The 18,506-nt window shown below is 38.5% G+C and overlaps 1 non-coding gene across 1 annotated transcript; it reads right to left on the bottom strand.

The window, feature by feature from the left end:
• Positions 1–10,755: 10,755 nt before the first annotated feature.
• Positions 10,756–10,859, bottom strand: LOC112753867 (small nucleolar RNA R71). The gene has a single exon (XR_003178230.1). It is a non-coding gene; the product is annotated as a small nucleolar RNA R71 (small nucleolar RNA).
• Positions 10,860–18,506: the final 7,647 nt, after the last annotated feature.

The following is an 18,506-nucleotide window of genomic DNA, read 5'->3' as shown; positions in this document are numbered from 1 at the left end:
AATAATCATGTCTTCTTTTAATTCCCTTTCATGTGTTATGGATTTATTATTTACAATGAGTGAGTAGTTCCCTCACTTGATGGGGAGTTGATTGAAAGGAACTCTTGAGTTGGAAGGATTGAAAGAAAATTTGTAATTGGGTTAACTGTTGGATTGTTATCTAATCACTAACACCAATCCCTTTGAACTAAGTGGGTTGCAACTCGTGAACAGATCTAGCATTCCAACTTGTTTGACTTTCCTTTACCTAGTAAAGGATAACTAAACAGAACAACCATTAATTATAAATTAATCTTGAAATCATCCCATTAATAATAGAGATTCCAACTAATCAACTCCCAGACAAGGCTTTTATTCATATTATTTGAATTTTCTCAATTTAATTTTCCACCTACTTAACTCAACTTTTTGGAACATCTGATTAATAAAATAGCACACTTTTCTGCAACTTGTTGGGAGACGACCTGGGACTTAAATTCCCAGTAATTTTTAATTTAAACTCTCTGTGACATATTTCTAAATTGATAGGCAGATTTTCAGTGAGTTAAGAACTATACTTGCAATGTAACTATTTTAATAATTTTTAATTCACCAACTTCTGTGCCTCATCAAGCTGCCTCAGCATGAGATCCCTGAGATACCTCAAGGGATGTATTTTCCTCCTCAAAGCTATTGGAATCAATGGCAGACTTCTCTTGGAGAACTAAGCACTAACATGGATCAATTGAGTGTGGAGCATCAAGAGCACTCCATCACCCTTAATGAAATAAGGGAAGACCAAAGAGCCATTAGAGAAGATCAAACGGCTATGAGAAAAGAATAACAAAGGCAAAGGAGTGACATTGAAGAGGTCAAGCATCACATTAGATCCTCAAGGAGGAGCACTAGCCGCCACCATTAAAGGTGGACTCGATCTCTTTTACCTTCTTTCCCTTTTATTATTTTTCTGTTTTCTGTTATGTTTTGTCTATTCTCTTGTTGCACGATCATTTTCATTGATATCTTAAAGTTGTAAAATGTTCCATATATCTCTCACCTTGCTTAAAAAGAAAATTTTATTTGAAAAGAATTGAGAGATACATGAATTTCAAATTTAAAATAAGAATAGTTTAATTATGTTGATGTGGTGGCATTGCTTTTGTTTTCTAAATATATGAATAAATAATGCATATTTGAAGTTAAAATTTTAGAATGTTGGCTCTTGAAAGAATAAAAAAAAAAAGAAAAAATATTATTGATAAACTGAAAAATCCCAAAAAATTGATTCTTGAAGCAAGAAAAAGCAGCAAAAAGAAAAAGAAAAAGCATGTTGCAAAAGAAAAAAAATTATTATGCATGCGAAAAAGAAAGAAAAAAATGGCAAAAAAAATTAAATAAAGAAAAAAATCCATTACTGCCCAAAAATGCAGGAAAAGGAGGGCAGATTGAAAAAGCCAGTAACCCTTTAAACCAAAAGGCAAGGGAAAAAGGATCCAAGGCTTTGAGGATTAATGGATAGGAGGGCCTAATGAAATAAAATCCTGACCTAAGCGGCTCAACCAAGCTGTCCCTAACCATGTGCTTGTGGCGTGAAGGTGTCAAGTAAAAAGCTTGAGACTAAGCGGTTAAAGTCGTGATCCAAAGCAAAAAGAGTGTGCTTGAGAACACTGGACACCTCTATCTGGGGATTCTAGCAAAGCTGAATCACAATCTGAAAAGGTTCACCCAGTTAAAGTGTCTGTGGCATTTATGTATCCGGTGGTAGTACTGGAAAACAAAGTGCTTAAGGTCACGGCCAAGACTCTAAAAGCTGTGTTCAAGAATAAAAAAGAACTGAACTAGGAGAGTCAATAATATCATCTGGATTCTAAGTGCCTAAAGATGCCAACACTTCTGAGTTTCAATGGACAGTGAGATGCCAAAACTATTCAGAAGCAAAAAGCTACTAAGTCCCGCTCATCTAATTGTAATTGAGCTTCATTGGAAACTTAGAAATTTATTGTCTCTTAACTCTCTTTTCTATCCTACTGTATTTTTAGTTGCTTGGGGACAAGCAACAGTTTAAGTTTGGGATTGTGATGAGCGGATATTTTATACACTTTTTACCATCATTTTTATATATTTTTTAGTATATTTTGTTTAGTTTTTATTAAGTTTTCATAGGTTTTAGTGTTAAATTCACATTTTTGGATTCTACTATGAGATTTGTGTGTTTTTGTACAATTTCAGGAAATTTCTGGCTGAAATTGAGGAGCTGGAGCAAAAGTCTGATTCAGAGATAGAGAAAGCACTACAGATGCTGTCCGAATCTGACCTCCTTGCACTAGGAAGAGCTTTTCTGGAGCTACAGAAGTCCAAATGGAGTGTTCTCAACAACTATGAAAAGCTGACTAGAAGGCCCAAAACTGGCATTCAACGCTAGCTTCCTACCTGATGCCAAGGCATCTTGGCCAGTTTCACGGACCTTTTCTTTACTGTTTTTAGGTTAGTTTCATGCATTTCTTTAGGAAATAAGCTAGTTTTGGGTAGATATTCACCTATGCCTTGATTCAAGCATACATTGTGCATTTTACATAATTTCATGAGGATTTTGCATAAGTTTACTGACAAAGATTATGTTGCATTACTCATGTCTTGGACTAGAGCTTTGATGCACTTTATTGCTTGATTTCAGGACCAAAAGGAAGCAAGAAAAAGGGAGGTAACTTGCAAGGTTAATGAGAAAAGTGATTGCCAATAACACTCTCAAAAAGCCATCAATGCCCACGTTAGAGAGTCACGTTAACTAAGTTAACGTGAACTCTAACGTGGAGAAGAGAAGTTGAGCCAACGTTAGTGACAATGTTAACCAAGTTAACGTGGGTTTTTACGTGAGGCAAAGGGGTGCATTGGAACGTTAGTGACAATGTTAAGTGTCACTAACGTTCTCGAAATTATATTCTCACTAAATATTAACACCCCTAACATCCTGAACTAAAGTCTCCGCCCACTTCGCACTTTCTCTCTGCAAGTAAAGCCAAGCCCAAATAAAGAAAGGAACTGCTTCAAACTCAAGATCCAAAGGCCCAAAACTTGAAAAATCACACTAGAAGCTGAGAAGAGTAGTATATATCGGAGTAGCTTTGAATTGAGATGGAGTTCTGTAAGGCTGGGAAAAAGAGAACTACTCTCTGTATTTACTTTCCTTTGCAATTTCTAGTTTTATGATGTATTCTCTATCTTTGTTTTCATTTTCAAGAGCTATGAACAACTAAACCCCTTTCATTGGGTTAGGGAGCTCTGCTGTAATTTGATGGATCAATACTAATTTTCATTATTCTTCTTCTATCTTTCCTCTTGATTTTACTTGAAAGCTTTCGATCTTCATCCAATTGAGTAGTTATCTTGGAAGAGAAGCTATTCAAACTTGGATCTCTTTTGAACTTTGAAAGAGGAATGAAGAGATCAAGCTAGAAATGCTTTCTCATACTGGACCAAATTGGGTTTGGATGGGTATGTGACTATAACCCTCTCAACACTTGATTTGGGAAATGCATGTGGTATAATCAGTGACCATACTTCATCTCTTCTCATGAGCAATTGACCAAGGAATTAGCTATTGATCAAGATTTGAGAGATTGAATTGCAAGAAATTGTAATTCAATCACTTGAGATTGCCAAGGAGATCAATGAGTGCATTGATTGAGGAAGAGATGAAAATAAACTTGATCTGGAGAATTGCAACATCTCCTAAGCCCAATGAACTCCCCATCTCTGATCTTACCCATTCTCTTTAATTTCTGCTATTTACTTTTATGAGCAAATCCCCCATTCCCATTTACAATTCTGCATTTTATTCTCAGTCATTTACTTCCAGCTCTTTAATTCTAGCATTTACTTTTCTGTTATTTACATTCCCGCCATTTTATTTTCTACAACTCTCAACCCAAATTCTAGATTCGCTCAACTAGAACATTCTTCTAATTAAAGTTGCTTGATCAATCAATCCCTGTGGGATTCGACCTCACTCTATTGTGAGTTTTTACTTGACGACAACTTCGGTACACTTGCCGAAGGGAGATTTGTTGAGAGACAAGTTTTCTGTGCATCAAGTTTATGGCGCCGTTGCCGGGGATTGATTGTGCATCAACAATGATTAAATTGGAAGATCACTAGATTGAGCATTTTATTTTGTGAATTTTATTTTTCTGTTTGAGTGATTTACTTTTTGTTTTAGTTAAACTTCTTCCCTTTACCCTCTACTCTTTTGTTTTTCTTTGTTATTTTCAATTCTGTTTGCTAACCCACTAACTGTTTGATATATTGCATCACCCACAACTAACAACAATTCTGACACAAATACTGTATGCACCTATTTTCCTTGCTTGTACTTGTTGGTTGTATGACAGGGAGAAGAAGCGGGGCTTCAACTTCCTTTGATTCTGAACCTGAGAGAACCTTCCTTAGACTAAGGAGGGAGGCAAAAGAAAAACGTGTAGTTGGTGCTGAAGAAGAGGAGGAACACTTTGAGGAATACTTTGAACCAAACATGGAAGAAAACATGGAAAATCATCATGAAGAAGAGACTCACAACCATGGCAGAGGAGGTGGAGCAAATCATGCTGGGGAGGATAGAAGAGTTTTGGGTTCTTACATTAATCCAAACCCAGGCGATTGTGGAAGTAGCATCCAAAAGCCAACAATACATGCCAACAACTTTGAACTTAAACCACAGCTCATCACCCTTGTGATGACAAGTCATCTTAGCCTAGTTTCACTAGCCTTTTTCTTTTGTTTTCAATTGAATTATGCACTTTCTTGAGCCACAAGCAAGCCAATTGGGTAGATTTTCATGCTTCCTTTGATTTAATCAACCATAGATGAATTAATGCAATTTCATGAGGTTTTATGTTATAATTGTCACATATTATGAAAGAATGAATATCTCATGATTTTGAGCATAGCTTTGATGTGTTTGGTTTATTAATGATAGGTGAAGAAAGCTTGGAGAAAGGTTGAAGCAAGAAGGAATGGCTAGGAGGAAGAGAGGACAAAAAGTTTGAGCAAATTCATTCTTTGCAAGTGTTTAATTTTTTGCTTAATTTCTTGGGTGGAGAATTGAAGAAATTCTGTTTCAATCTCACCTTGAGATCTTGTTTAATTTTTTGCTTAATTGAATTTCCTTTTCTGTTAATTGCTTCTTCATCTACTTTCTCTGCAATTTACATTTCCTTTGCAAGTGTTCTTGATTGGATCTAGGAAGGCATTGAGATCTAGACTTGGTTATCTAGTCTCTTGGGTCCTGAGATCTGAATTATCATTTTACTTTCTCTGTTTAACGCTTTTCATGTTCATTTACATTTCCGTTTTAGATCCGGTTCAATCCAAGCCATCTTTTACTCTTCTGTTTGTTGAATTTTACTTTTCCTTGTTTAATTTCTGCAAATCCAACTCCCAATTCCCTTTACAATTTAAGCCATTTACATTTCTTGCACTTTAAGATTCTGTAATTTACATTTCTTGCGGTCTAATTTTCTGCCATTTAATTTCTTGCTCTTTAAGATTCAGCACTTTATTTCCTGTTCTCTTTAATTTCATGCCAATTACCCATTCCCTTAATTTTCCATGCAATTTAAATTCTGCAAATCACAAATCACTCAACCAAATCTTGATTCGCTTGACTAAATCAACCACTAAACTAAAATTGCTCAATCCTTCAATCCCTGTGGGATCGACCTCACTCCCGTGAGTTATTATTACTTGATGCGACCCGATGCACTTGCCGGTGAGTTTTGTGTCGGATCGTTTTCCGCACATCAAGTTTTTGGCGCCGTTGCCGGGGATTGATTAGATTGACAATGATTAAGTGAAGTGGAGATCTAGATCAAGCACTTTTCCTTTTCTGTTCTTTAACTTTCAATTAACCCACTAACTATTTGAATTTCTGCCTGAGATAACTGAAACTTCACTTTAGCAACAAAGTGAAGTTTCCCTGGAAATTTCTGGCTTTATGCAATGCTCTTGCTTACACAAGAGAGGCAATTTCTGCCACTAATTTTCCAAGTCCATCAACTGTTTGATAATTTGTGCCAGCTAACCTTCTGAATCACATTCTGAGCCTGAATATATTCTATCATCACTTGAATTGTTTGTGACTGTGCAGATCATGGAGGGGAATTCAACAAATTCTAGAAATCATGAGAGTAATATCTCCACTTTAGATGATAATGTAACCCATAGCTCGAAGCAACTATCCATCGCCATGAATGATGTTGCTCAATGGTTTGAAGCTTTTCCACAAGGAAGCATTATCGGATGGGAAGAACTGATGAGTGAACTTCTAGTCAAGTTGAACCCATCACAGAGAATTGTTAAACCAGAGGCAGAAGTGCACCCATTCACACAAGAGAAAGAAATTGAAGATGCTCGTGCAGTCATGAGCCAAAACAAGCAGATGCATCATCAGACTCTACAACAACTAGACATGATGGCCAAAAAAATCACTGAGCTGAGACATGCTGTAGTACATACATATAGCCTGACTCAAAACTCATATGGGGGTAATCAAGCTGAACAAAGTTTTGGGGTCATTAACCATGAGCAACAAGGCTATGGACACTTACAATCTCCAAGCAGTCACTCAAGCACGTTCCAACAGAAGGGTCAGAAGGATGTATACAATCCACCATGGAAAACTCAATCCAACTGGAGGGGGCTTGAGAACCAAAACCAAAAACCAAGGGACTTCAACTGCGAGAATCCCAACTTCAGAAACCAGTACAAAACACACTTCCAATCCCGTCCTACCTCAACACTCACCCGAAATGACTTTCATCTACCACCACAATTGACACAGCCACAACCACTTCCAACCTTTCAAAGACTCTATATTCTAGAAATGATGATGGAGAGGTCCATGAAAATTCAAGAAATGATAACAATAGAGCAGGAAGAAATAAAGAAACATCAAGAGATGATAAGCAAGAACCAAGAGGCCTCACTCAGAAGGCTCGAAAGGCAGATGGAACAACTGGTTCAAAACCTTGCTGAATTGGGTGAGAAGAAGGGAACTCTGAACCTAAAGAGCCATGAAAAGGATGCTGGGTTGAAAGGGAATGAAGTCATGAAGGAAAGTGAGAAGGCTATGGAAAGAGAAACAGAGGGAAGGAAGCCCATAGTGAGAGGAGGAAGCCTAAGGCAACAGAAGCCTCAACTTCCATGAGCACAGAATGAAGGATGTCAAGCTAGTGACAATAAAAGAGCGCTTGTTGGGAGGCAACCCAACCTGAGGTAGTTTTCTTTTCATAGCTATTTTAATAAAAAGGTTAATTAGTTTTATCTATATTGCAAGAAGCTAAGTTTGGTGTTGCACACCAAAACAATATAAGGAAGAATGAAGGATTCTAAGTTTGGTGTTCCACCAAAATCCCATCATAAAACACATTCTCACTTTTTGCATAATGCTAGCTTCAAGCATTTAGATAAACTAGTCAACTGTGCTGCCGTTTCCTAAGTTTCCAGTTTTGTCAATTTTGAAAAAAAAAAAGAAAAAGAGTTTTACACATGGTTAATCTGATGCACAAGGACCATTGGCAAGGTACTAAGTTTGGTGTTTCCACACCAAAGTAAGTTCAAAAGCCCACAAATAAATCATGCATGCTAACCATTTTTCAAGTGCTTTGGGAACAAGCAACTTTCAATATCATTGTAGAGTGTCATACAAGCTTTTGGAAGGATTAAGCATCATCACCCAAAGAAATGAAAGAGGAATGCTAAAACCAGCAATGAGGATGATGAGGAGGAGGACAGCAAGCAGATTCCAAAAGGTTGTATTGTTCAGTGATTGTTTTAAATCAAATACTGCTACGATTGAAAGTGATATAATACCCCTGCTTGTTTGCATAATATAGTTTTTCTGTAATTCAATAATTAAGATGCTTGATTATTCACAACACTACACTTTTCACACTTGTTTGCACTCAATACTTAAAAAAATGCATCACATGAAAGTTCTTTGAAAAGAAGGATTGAGGAATTAAACAATTTTGAGGCAAGCAAAAGATTAGGAGAAGTGGCGGTTCTAGTTGTATGATAATGTATTGAGGTTGCATGCTTATGAAAACTTGCATGGGAGCTCATAGGCAGGACATGAAGTTCAAAGAAGTATTGTGGAGATTCTCAAAAATTTATTGATCCAAGAAGCAGCAAACAAAACAAAAGAAAATAAAGAAAATACAAAAACAAAAAGAACATGGCCCAAGGCTTTGAGCATCAATTACTAGGCAGAAAAGAAAGAAGAAACAAAAAAAAAACTCAAAGAGTTGTTATCCTAGTAAATGCTTGTGGTCGAATTGTGTCAAAGAAAGAGGCTTGAGCAAGTAAATCCTTAGGGGTGCTTTAACACCTAATACCTTAAAACCAACTGGTTTAGGAGTATTGATTGAAAGCTTATCTAAAAAGCCGCTTTGAGATATGACACTTAGAGTCAAGGCCAAAGCAAGGAAACTATAAGCTGCTTCAAGGTGATTACATATAAAGAGACCTCCATGATACCATTTGGATGAAAATCCTAAGACCTAAGACTTCCAAGATGTAGGGACTAGTAAGCACTGAGGCCCTTACATGAGCACATGATTTAGAGTTCACCCCACTGTCATTTAATCACTTCACTCACAGGACCTTACAAATTATTCTTCAATCCGTCTTAATTGAAAGGACCTTTGAGCATAATTCATTTCTTGCTTGGGGACAAGCAAGCTTTAAGTTTGGTGTTGTGATGACAAGTCATCTTAGCCTAGTTTCACTAGCCTTTTTCTTTTGTTTTCAATTGAATTATGCACTTTCTTGAGCCACAAGCAAGCCAATTGGGTAGATTTTCATGCTTCCTTTGATTTAATCAATCATAGATGAATTAATGCAATTTCATGAGGTTTTATGCTATAATTGTCACATATTATGAAAGAATGAATATCTCATGATTTTGAGGATAGCTTTAATGTGTTTGGTTTATTAATGATAGGTGAAGAAAGCTTGGAGAAAGGTTGAAGCAAGAAGGAATGGCTAGGAGGAAGAGAGGACAAAAAGTTTGAGCAAAAGTTTGCCTCAAACTTTAGCTCAAACTTTTGGAATAAGTGAAAACGAACCAGGGAGCAAAAAGCTTGACCAAAAGTTTGCCTCAAACTTTTATGCAAACTTTTGGGCAAAAAGCTTGAGCAAAAGTTTGCCTCAAACTTTTTGGCAAACTTTTGGCATCACAAATCAACACCCTGGAGAGCAAAAGTTTGCGCCAACGTTTGCCTCAAACTTTTTGGCAAACGTTGGCGCCATGAGTGTGCAAGGGGGAGCCAACGTTTGAGCAAAAGTTTGACCCCAAACTTTGGCTCAAACGTTGGTAGCAGCAAGGATGGGGTGGCTGATATGAAAAGTTTGAGTAAAAGTTTGCCTCAAACTTTTACTCAAACTTTTACTCAAGCTTACATGATTCCAAACCCGGTTCACTTCGGTTCTTCTCCAAACTCCAAGAGCAATCAACCAAGGCCTCTATCAACCCAATTCCATCAAGAGCAAAGGCCCAATTGAAGGCTTGAAGACCATTTGAAGAAAGTGTATAAATAGCATAGGATTTAAGTTTTGAGGGAACTTTTCCTTTAGTTTTCATAGAGAGTTTTTGAGAACTTTCTTTTCGGTTTGGATTGAGTGCACTTAGTAGAGAGCTCAACTTTACATTTAGCATTGTTGTTTTAGTTCAAGAGAATTTGGGAGGAGAATTGATCTCTCTTCTTCCTTGTTCTTGTCCAGCACTCTTTATTTTTCTTGCTTCGGATCTTGGGTGGAGAATTGAAGAAATTCCGTTTCAATCTCACCTTGAGATCTTGTTTAATTTTCTGCTTAATTGAATTTCCTTTTCTGTTAATTGCTTCTTCATCTACTTTCTCTGCAATTTACATTTCCTTTGCAAGTGTTCTTGATTGGATCTAGGAAGGCATTGAGATCTAGACTTGGTTATCTAGTCTCTTGGGTCCTGAGATCTGAATTATCATTTTACTTTCTCTGTTTAATGCTTTTCATGTTCATTTACATTTCCGTTTTAGATCCGGTTCAATCCAAGCCATCTTTTACTCTTCTGTTTGTTGAATTTTACTTTTCCTTATTTAATTTCTGCAAATCCAACTCCCAATTCCCTTTACAATTTAAGCCATTTACATTTCTTGCACTTTAAGATTCTGCAATTTACATTTCTTGCGTTCTAAGTTTCTGCCATTTAATTTCTTGCTCTTTAAGATTCAGCACTTTATTTCCTGTTCTCTTTAATTTCATGCCAATTACCCATTCCCTTTATTTTCCATGCAATTTAAATTCTGCAAATCACAAATCACTCAACCAAATCTTGATTCGCTTGACTAAATCAACCACTAAACTAAAATTGCTCAATCCTTCAATCCCTGTGGGATCGACCTCACTCCCGTGAGTTATTATTACTTGATGCGACCCGGTGCACTTGCCGGTGAGTTTTGTGTCGGATCGTTTTCCGCACATCACCTTGTTCAGAACAACTGTTCATTTGGAGGAGGTGTTCAAGAAGACCCCAATCAACATTTGACCATCTTCCTGAGAATATGTGACACAGTGAAATCTAATGGTGTCCATCCTGACGCCTATAGACTGCTCCTATTTCCTTTCTCACCCAGGGACAAAGCAGCCAAGTGGCTGGAATCTTTCCCAAGGGAGAGCTTGACAACTTGGGAGGATGTGGTGAACAAATTCTTAGCAAGATTCTACCCTCCTCAACGAATCAATAGGCTGAGAGCTGAGGTTCAAACTTTTAGGCAACAAGATGGTGAGACTCTGTATGAAGCATGGGAGAGGTTCAAGGACTTGACAAGGAGGTGTCCACCTGACATGTTCAATGAATGGGTCCAGCTGCACATTTTCTATGAAGGTCTCTCTTATGAGTCAAAGAAGGCCGTTGACCATTCATCTGGAGGATCCTGGAACAAGAAGAAAACCATTGAGGAAGCCATAGATGTTATTGAAACAGTAGCAGAAAATGACTACTTCTATGCTTCCGAAAGAGGGAACACAAGCGGAATGATGGAGCTAAACAATGTAGATGCTCTGTTGGCCCAAAACAAACTCATTATCCAGCAGCTGGCTGACCTCACCAAGAAGATGGAGAGGAACCAAGTAGCAGCAATCTCATCTTCATCAACAATCCAAGAAGGAGTGAATGAAAAATCAGAGGGGAGTCAGGAACAAGCTAACTACATTGGGAATTCACCAAGGAAAAACTATGATCCATACTCCAAGACTTACAACCCTGGATGGAGAAACCACCCAAACTTTGGGTGGAGAAGTGAGCAAGATCAAAACCAAGACCAGAGATGTTACAACTCCAACAACAATGCAGCTCACCAACAATTCACCCAGAGGACATCTCAACACCCCCACAACAACACTTCTTCACACACTTATCAAAACCAAAACAGCACATCTGCTCCGAATCACTCATCAATTGATGACAAGCTCTCTAAGATTGAAGCCTTACTTGAAGGAATATGCCAAGAGATTCAAGAAAATAAGGTGTTCAAAGAGGAGGTGCGAGCCAATATTAAGAACCAGGGAGAGACCATTAGGAAGCTGGAATTCCAGGTGGGGTATTTAGCTGAGAAGATTCCCAAACCTACTGATAGCTTCCCAAGTGACACGGAGAAAAACCCCAAGGGAGAAGCAAAGAAAGTAAGATGGGAAGATTGTAAAATGGTCACTACAAGTGATCAAGAGATTGAAGACAAGCAAGGTAAAATATGCAAACAACCTGAAGACAACTCAACAAAGGAGGAGGATAGAGAGCACAAAGAACCAGAAATCTCACAACAAGAGTTGCTGAAGCTCTATGCTCCCTTCCCTCAACTGCTCAATGGTGCTGTGGAAAAGAGAATATACTCAAGGTTCCTAGACTTGTTTGCATCTCTGCATGTAAATATACCATTCATCAAGGCAATTCAACAAATGCCTGCATTCATCAAGTATATGAAGGAACTTCTTCCCAGGAAAAGCTCACTCAAAGGAGGCCAGACTATAGTGATGAACAAGGAATGTAGTGCCCTTATTCAACCTGAGCTGCCTACGAAAAGAAGAGACCCAGGGAGTTTTCACATCCCTTGTGCCATAGGTGAAACTATGTTCGATAGAGCACTATGTGATTTGGGGGCCAGCATCAACTTACTGCCTTTATCCCTGGTGAAGAGGCTGCAGATTAATGAGATAATGCCCACAGATGTAATCATCAGACTGGCTGACAAAACTCAAAAGCAAGCAATAGGAGTGGTGGAAAATGTGTTGCTAAAGGTTGGGAAGTACTTTCTCCCAACAGACTTTGTCATTCTGGACTTGGAAGAGAGTCACACTCACCCAATCATATTGGGAAGACCATTCCTAGCTATGGCCAGAGCACTTATCGATGTAGAGAAAGGGGAGCTAATATTGAGAATCCATGATGAACGACTCAGCTTCAATGTCTTCAAACTCTCACAAGAAACAGATCAAGAGGACAAGGAACTAAGCTCAAACGATAAGGAAACACTGAAGGAGGAGACAAGCACTGAAGCACAGCCAGTTCATTCTGAAACCCCCTCAATTGATAAACAAGGAAAACAGCAATTGCCACAGCTCAAAGAAAAGTTGGAGGAACCCAAACCTCTAGAGGCAGGCAAAGACAACATCACAACTCCTTGGAGAAAAGAGGTCACCAAGGGGAAGGCAACCTCAAAAGAAACAAAGAAGAAGGTACCAAGGAGATGGAGGAACAAGAAGATCCCTACGGAAGATTTCTCTCCAGGGGATAGAGTTGTCTCAGCTTACTTCCCAGATATTCCCCCTAATCTCCCTACTGTACCATCTCAGTTACCTAAGGTCTTCACTATCAACAGAGTTCTTTCCCTGGAACATGTGGAGATCATTGATCCAACCAATGGATACAAGTCCACAGCAAGAGGGGAGGACTTTAAGCACTACCAACCATCCTGATGAAGGGAAAACGTCAAGCTAGTGACGCGAAAGAAGCGCTTCATGGGAGGCAACCCATGTTTTATATGTTTTTAAAATAATGAATAAATCAATGTTTATGAATTTCAACCCAAACTTGACAAACATTTGGTGAAATCTTTATCATGCAGTATATAGTGAAGAACAAGTTTGGTGTTCAAAGCAAGCCAAGATGCATGCTAGTCTTGGGAGCTTTGAACAAAACATTTCATCACATTGCTTCAAACTAAGTTTGGTGTCACCCCATAGTGCCACCAAAATGCATATAAGGACCCACCAATAGTTAGTTAGTTAGTTGGAATTCATAAATGAACAATCAAATCCTTTCTTTCATTTTATTCTAGCCGTAGAGTTTCAATTTTTTTATGATATTAATTGCTTTATTTTAAATCTTTATAGGAGAGGAAAAGAAGCATGAAAAGGGATAGATTGGACAACCAAACAAAAAAGGTGGTGGAGTTCCTTCTTTGTTCCATCTTTCTCTATGTCTTAAAATAAGGAAGATCTTGTATGAAATAGAACCTGCTTCCATGTTATGTTTAAACTTTTTAAAATTCTGTCTTTTAAGTTTTCCTTCTGAATAGGTCCATGATTTCTGGTTTAAATGTCAATGCAGCATTCCCTTATTTACTTGTAAGCTTGTCCATTTTAAATCAAATTGAAGAAGAGAATGATTATGTTTTTTTTAAAAGACCAGAGCAGAGTTCATATTGTGGAAGTGCATTCATGAATCTTTGGGGTAGTCATAAGTTAGCTAAGTTGGTTCAACCACAAGGCTGGGATGACAATTATATGGCCTGAATACTTTGTTTTGGATACACTCATGAGACTAAGTTAATAACAAGATCCTAAGAAGAAAAAAGGGAAAGAACAATGGAAGTGAAAAACAAAAGAAAAAGAGTAAGCAATAAGGCTAAGCATCAATGGTTTTAATCTTGAGGCAAGTGTCTGTGGTGCTCCTGTGTGAGGGATCTACTTGGATGAATAAGCTCTTAGGGGTGCCTTATCACCTGGTAACTTGGGTTAACTAACTCGGGATTATCAGCTGAAAGTCCATTATCAAGAGTAACCTTCACTACAGAGCATTTAGTAACCCAAAGAGGTGCTGGACACCAAGGTCTCAAGAAAAGAAAATAAACAAACTATATGCCTGTGGTGTGTATGTATGGGGGATAGGCTTGAGGGAGTAAGTCCTTAGGGGTGTCTCAACACCTAGCACCTTGAACCAACTGGTTCGGGAGTGTTGGCTGAAAGCTTATCTTAAAGAGTTGCCCCCTTACAGAGCACTTAGCCTAAATAACACAAACAACCCTTGAAATAACAATAAAAGGATCAATGAATAAAAGTCTCATGGGATATAAACAAAGTGGGTGTTTTAGGACATGATAAAGGTCTGAAAGCTAGTAATGGAATGAACCTAAGTTGCTATGCATGAAACCACCATAAAATCAGTAACATGACTTCCACAAGAATGACTCATTCCTCTAGACATTCCATTCATCATTCTCTTGTTCCAGTACTTGCTTAGGGACAAGCAAGCCATAAGTTTGGTGTTGTGATGCCAAGGCATCTTGGCCAGTTTCACTGACCTTTTCTTTACTGTTTTTAGGTTAGTTTCATGCATTTCTTTAGGAAATAAGCTAGTTTTGGGTAGATATTCACCTATGCCTTGATTCAAGCATACATTGTGCATTTTACATAATTTCATGAGGATTTTGCATAAGTTTAGTGACACAGATTATGTTGCATTACTCATGACTTGGACTAGAGCTTTGATGCACTTTATTGCTTGATTTCAGGACCAAAAGGAAGCAAGAAAAAGGGAGGTAACTTGCAAGGTTAATGAGAAAAGTAATTGCCAATAACACTCTCAAAAAGCCATCAATGCCCACGTTAGAGAGTCACGTTAACTAAGTTAACGTGAACTCTAACGTGGAGAAGAGAAGTTGAGCCAACATTAGTGACACTTAACATTGTCACTAACGTTGGCAATTACTCATAAGTGGCCACGTTAGAAGCCACGTTAACCTAGTTAACGTGGCCTCTAACGTTAAGGGGGGAAGAGAAGCCAACGTTAGTGACACTCAACATTGTCACTAACGTTGGCCTATGATGCAAAGTACCACGTTAACTCCCACGTTAACTTGGTTAACGTGGGAACTAACGTAAGAGATGAAGAGTTGTCGACAACGTTAGTGACACTCAACATTGTCACTAACGTTGAAGCAACCACACAACCCCCAAGAGTCACGTTAACTTCCACGTTAACTTGGTTAACGTGGAAGCTAACGATGAGGAATGAAGGATGAGCCAACGTTAGTGACACTCAACATTGTCACTAACGTTGGGATGGCTAAGGATGGCCACGTTAGAAGCCACGTTAACCTAGTTAACATGGACTCTAACGTAAGACCTAGGGGTACATAGGAACGTTAGTGACAATGTTGAATGTCACTAACATTCTCGAAGGATGGCAAGGGCCACGTTAGAAGCCACGTTAACCTGGTTAACGTGGGCTTTAACGTGAAGCAAGAAGGGGCACACTGGAATGTTAGTGATAATGTTGAGTGTCACTAACGTTCTCGAAGGTTCACAAGGCAACGTTAAAAGCCATGTTAACCTAGTTAACGTGGGTTTTTACGTGAGGCAAAGGGGTGCATTGGAACGTTAGTGACAATGTTAAGTGTCACTAACGTTCTCGAACTTATATTCTCACTAAATATTAACACCCCTAACGTCCTGAACTAAAGTCTCCGCCCACTTCGCACTTTCTCTCTGCAAGTAAAGCCAAGCCCAAATAAAGAAAGGAACTGCTTCAAACTCAAGATCCAAAGGCCCAAAACTTGAAGAATCACACTAGAAGCTGAGAAGAGTAGTATATATAGGAGTAGCTTTGAATTGAGAAAGAAGTTCTGGAGGCTGGGAAAAAGAGAACTACTCTCTGTATTTTACTTTCTTTGCAATTTCTAGTTTTATGATGTATTCTCCATCTTTGTTTTCATTTTGAAGAGCTATGAACAACTAAACCCCTTTCATTGGGTTAGGGAGCTCTGCTGTAATTTGATGGATCAATACTAATTTTCATTATTCTTTTTCTATCTTTCCTCTTGATTTTACTTGAAAGCTTTCGATCTTCATCCAATTGAGTAGTTATCTTGGAAGAGAAGCTATTCAAACTTGGATCTCTTTTGAACCTTGAAAGAGGAATGAAGAGATCAAGCTAGAAATGCTTTCTCATGCTGGACCAAATTGGGTTTGGATGGGTATGTGACTATAACCCTCTCAACACTTGATTTGGGAAATACATGTGGTATAATCAGTGACCATACTTCATCTCTTCTCATGAGCAATTGACCAAGGAATTGGCTATTGATCAAGATTTGAGAGATTGAATTGCAAGAAATTGTAATTCAATCACTTAAGATTGCCAAGGAGATCAATGAGTGCATTGATTGAGGAAGAGATGAAAATGAACTTGATCCGGAGAATTGCAACATCTCCTAAGCCCAATGAACTCCCCATCTTTGATCTTACCCATTCTCTTTAATTTCTGCTATTTACTTTTATGAGCAAATCCCCCATTCCCATTTACAATTCTGCATTTTATTCTCAGTCATTTACTTCCAGCTCTTTAATTCTAGCATTTACTTTTCTGTTATTTACATTCCCGCTATTTTATTTTCTGCAACTCTCAACCCAAATTCTGGATTCGCTCAACTAGAACATTCTTCTAATTAAAGTTGCTTGATCAATCAATCCCTGTGGGATTCGACCTCACTCTATTGCGAGTTTTTACTTGACGACAACTTCGGTACACTTGCCGAAGGGAGATTTGTTGAGAGACAAGTTTTCCGTGCATCACTACCCGCTCCCAGGTGTCCAGCGCCCAAGGAGTAGAGACCAGCGTCCAAACGCCCAAAGAGGACCCCCTAGCTAGTGTTCAATGCCTTAGAGATCTCCTAGCACGTTGATCTCACCAAAGCTCAGCCCAAATACTCACCAAGTGGGCCCCAGAAGTGGATTTTAGCACTAAAAAGATTGTTTTACCCTTACTAGTCATTTGTTTAGTATTTAAGGGATTAGACTTATGTTATCAAAACCTGGGAACTAGACTTTACTGATTATTCGAGTTTTACATTGTATTTTCCTTTTAGTATGAGTTTCTAAACCTCCTAAGTTAAGAGGAGGAGCCCTGCTGAGTCCAATGAATTAATAAAAGTATTACTGTTTCTTCTTTGATCCGTGTTTGATTTATTTGTAAGATGTATACTCGTTCTTCAACATGGAGAATAGGATGATCAGTGACAATCATCTCTGTTCATCATACTAGGACTGCGTTCCTGACAACCACCCGTGTTTACTTGGGTTCGTATGAATACGTTCTGGAAAGCCCGAACCGCTAGCTTGATTATACATCTCTCAGACGGCCAATCCACGACTTCATTAGGGATTCCTCGAGACACCAGTTCAGCCGATTTTCAGGGAGATTAGGGTCTCTGTGGTATAGGCTAGAACCCAAAGAAGAAGCATTCTCTAATCCGGAAGATTCGACCTTGTCTGTGGCATTTTGAGTAGGATCGCCAAGAGAATGAACTGCTAGAGCTTCACCCTTCGTCAGATTGGATGACAATGCCCAATGGCGTTTGATCTGTAGTAGAGGAGATTGATGGCCACGGCCCATGGCGTTGATCACATACAACCTACCATAGAAGAAATCACTCACAAGCAAAGAAGATAGAAACACCAGAGTTAATTCAGAAAGACAAAGCAACTCCAATCCTTTATCATATTCCTAGTACTGATTGCCCTTGCATCAATCCAACAACTCCTGAATTTGCCTGACTAAGATCTGCAAGATAACCATAGCTTACTTCAAACTGCAATCCTCGTGGGATCGACCCTGACTCACTCAGGTATTACTTGGACGACCCAGTGCACTTGCTGGTACAACTGTACAAAAGTGTGGGGATTTGTGCTGTAAGAACCAGAGTTTTCATGAAAAATCGCTTAACTAGAATAGAATAATCGATATTGCCCAAAATAGGATCCGAAAATCTAGATTGAGAATCAGAGGATTTAAGTATGATTTTTGGACTCGGTGTCTTTTTATAAGTCAGAAAATGTATTTTCTGTGAAAAACTAAGAAAAATCGCAAACCGGTTTAAGTCTGCCCGGTATTGCGCAAGAAAAAGTGAAAACAGTCAAAAACCTTAGAAAAATATTAAAAATAAAAAACCGGGCATTAATTTTAAAGGTTTTGCCCAAAGTTGGGCAAAACGTGCTAAAAACGCTAACGGATTAAACCGGGCCCAAGTTGGGTCCAAGCCCAACATATATATAGGTTCATTTAATGAACCCTTTAGCCCTAAACACATACACACACAAGGTGAGTGGCTGAGGAGAAAAGGGAAAGGAAGAGAGAAGAAGCACTATTCACCTACAACTTCAATCCGCGATATCTTGAGCTACAGTGCTCCGATTCGCGTGCCGTCAGGGGCTACGCA

The sequence above is a fragment of the Arachis hypogaea genome, chromosome 15 (genome assembly GCF_003086295.3).
Source record: "Arachis hypogaea cultivar Tifrunner chromosome 15, arahy.Tifrunner.gnm2.J5K5, whole genome shotgun sequence".
Lineage (NCBI taxonomy): Eukaryota > Viridiplantae > Streptophyta > Magnoliopsida > Fabales > Fabaceae > Arachis > Arachis hypogaea.
Note: the sequence above shows the minus strand (reverse complement) of the source record. Positions and strands in the feature narration are given on the sequence as shown.